We start from the raw sequence: 3462 nt of genomic DNA, 5'->3' as shown, positions 1-3462 counted from the left end.
AGCGTGCGAATCGAGGGGGCGTGGTGGGTGTATGAGATGTGTGAATGTATGAACGAATAACTGAACGAATGTGTGAGTGAGTAAACAGTTGAGAGACTGCGTGCTTAAACCGACTCGATGTGTATTAATTATTCATATATGTGCGAGTCTTCAGAGTATTCAACATGTAGCTGGAGATTTCAACCATAGGTAAATAGTAATCCTAGAGTCCATCATCTGAGGCGACTTCAACTCTCAGGTAAGTAGTGATCCAAACCTTTAAAAACAATGAAACCAGCTTCCAGCTAAGTACATAAGTTTCTTCTGTGACCAAGTTTCTTTTTAATAATTTATAAATCAATAGGCCAGGAGTATACCCATCGCTCATTCACATATACTGGTGCAATAGATTTAATTTGATAATTATTTTAACGTATGCTCAACCTGCCAGTATTATCAAGATAGAGTTGTATTATTATACTATTGTTAATATCTTTTTTCTTTTCCAGATACAGAATTCAAGTTAATCTTTATATTCGGATAAAATATTTGAATAATTCTCTTCAGATGGAAAGCTGAAATTGATCTCTTCGTTTCAAATACAATATTCAGATTAATACTTTTTTTCCCAGTTTTAAGGTAAAGTATTTCGTATCCTCCTTCAGCCAAAGTATCCACAATGAGAAACAAATTAAAATGATTTAAAATGAATATACAAACTTTAAAATAATAATCATTCACTCGTTATTTAAAACATATGATTCAGAAACACTTCACAGGTAATTTCGTTTATTATGTGCAGAAATACCGTAATCATTAAATAACAGAATAATTGACATACATGTAAAAATAAATGAACTTTATAGTTGTTGGCCTTTGCTCCACAGACGTTCACTCTTAGACACCGTTCAAGATGTGACATATATATACATAGAAATATCCGATGGTATACAAACAGTAGCAAAAGGGACCTTAACTAACACAATAAAAATAGATAGATAGCGAAACGAATCAACTTAGAAATCTGTTGTGATGTCGCCCCAATAAAATTAATCTAAAATGGATGTGGAGGCGGAAATACCGGAATGATACTAGGCAATATCCTAAAGACTGAATATAGATTAACTTAATAATTGTACTAAAATAACTGCGTATAGGGGCAAGCAGTTATAAACAATTAAAAGAAACGAATTATTAGCTTGACTAATATAAATGAAATATGGCGAATTGACGCAGTCACATAGATGACACCACAATATATAGTTTTCTACAGAATTTAGTCACGAATAAAGTAAAAAAAAGGCACTTTGTCTGTTATACCTGGCGTTAATTTTGATGCAATAATCACCACTCTCGACCTGAATTTCACAACTGTACACGACCAATAACTTATCTGGTTGCTGGACGAGATGGAAAAATCAGCCAGGGTACTCGAAGAGAGAGAACAGAGCTTTCTGACAAGACAAGCGTGTTGAACAAAGGCTGGAAGCGGGCTCCGCTGGAAGCCCACGTGGCAGCTCTTATATACAGAGCTTTCGAGTTATCTTAAAATACTACGTAAAGGTAAATAAACACGTAAAATAACTAAAAATGAAATACTGTTCTTAAAATGGAATTAGTGAAAAATAAAAATGACTCTTAAAACGCAGAGGTAAAAGAATTAACGAAAATAAAAACAAACCCGAATGTAAACAAAAGAATGTCGGGAATAAAATACGCTAAAAAGGCGTAAAAGCTCTTAAAACTGAAAAAATAAGTAAAAATGCAAAACCGATTAAACGTCTAAAGATGCTGCTGCTTAAGAAACAACCTCCCGACCTTCTTTATGCAATAAAAGCTCGAATGTTCTGTGTACAAAAGATTACGTATTGCAGTGTCATCAACACAAATATATATCCTAGCATTTGAAATGAAAACTCCTTACATCCTAAAAACATTGATAAACATTTAAAAGATGACGATGCGGCGCGACAACGCGATTTACGTCGTAGAAGAGCAGATAGAAGTGCAGCGAATGATTCTGGTGGCATCTGGCAACTGCAACTAATGTTTATATTAATCTTTTCAGGCCAGGGATGCTGGAATGGCCTGATATCGTTCCAGGTTGATAAGGCATCCACTTGTCATGCTGCTACGTCGACCCGGAAGCGGCGCCAGAGTCGTATCTAACGTCACTCGATGTCGCCAAAGGGGTTGCCAGGGGTCACTGGTGTTTCAATATTGCTTCCTCGCTCAAGATACGTTCCTGCAAAGTCATGGCGTTCAATTTCAATCTTAATTGAGGCAGGGCGCACCTTTATGTAACGTAATCGAGAGCGATTGCGCATGGACGGCGCCGTCGACCGCGACACTTTCATATAACGAAAATCATCGCGTTTAACTGTAATCCGTTTCATTATCAGAATGGCTCTTACGTGTATTTTATTTTATTTTTTTCAGGATCGTATTTTTTTTCTTGCACTTTTTTTCTTGCAATTGTTTTTTTTTTCAATTCCTTTATATATTTTAATATGTATTTTAATATTCATTTTAAGCAATTTTTTTTATGGCACCTTCTTGCAATTTTTTTTTTCAATTCCTTTATTCTAATATCTATCTATATGCATTTTAAGTATTTTTTTTTTCTTTTTTTTTCAATTTCTTTATTCTAATATTTAATATATAATATATTTTTTAATATGCATTTTAAGCATTTTTTTCAGGATCATATATGATGCATTTTTTTTCTTGCACCTTTTTTCTCGCAATTGCTTTTTTTTAATTCCTTTATTCTAATGTCTAACATCTAATATATATTTCAATATGTATTTTAATGTGCATTTTAAGCATTTTTTTTCAGGATCATATATATTGCATTTTTTTTCTTGCACCTTTTTTCTCGCAATTGCGTTTTCCTTTAATATAACGAAAATCAGCGCATTTAACTGTAATCCGTTTCATTATCAGAATGGCTCTAACGTGTATTCTATTTTATATATCTTTTTTTCAGGATCGTATATATCAAATATATTTTTTTTTCGTGCACCTTTTTTCTCGCAATTGCTTTTCTTTCAATTTTCTATTCTAATATCTAATATATATATATTTTAATATGTATTTTTAATAATCATTTTAAGTAAGCATTTTTTTCAGGATCGTATATATTATTTACATATTTTTTCTTGCATCTTTTTTCTCGCAATTGTTTTTTTTCCAATTCCTTTATTCTAATATCTAATATATAATATATATTTTAATATGCATTTCAATATGTATTTAAAGCATTTTTTTCAGGATCGTGTATATTACTTTTTTTTTCTTACACCTTTTCTTCTCGCAATTCCTTTTTCCTTTAATATAACGAAAATCAGCGCATTTAACTGTAATCCATTTCATTATCAGAATGGCTCTAACGTGCATTTTTTTTTTCAGGATCGTATATATTACCTGCACCTTTTTTCTCGTGATTGTATTTTTTCAATTCCTTAATTCTAATATCTAATA

Source organism: Penaeus japonicus, unplaced genomic scaffold (assembly GCF_977035675.1).
Source record: "Penaeus japonicus unplaced genomic scaffold, GWHDUDI00000001_assembly GWHDUDI00000020, whole genome shotgun sequence".
NCBI lineage: Eukaryota > Metazoa > Arthropoda > Malacostraca > Decapoda > Penaeidae > Penaeus > Penaeus japonicus.
This window is presented reverse-complemented; position numbering follows the sequence as displayed.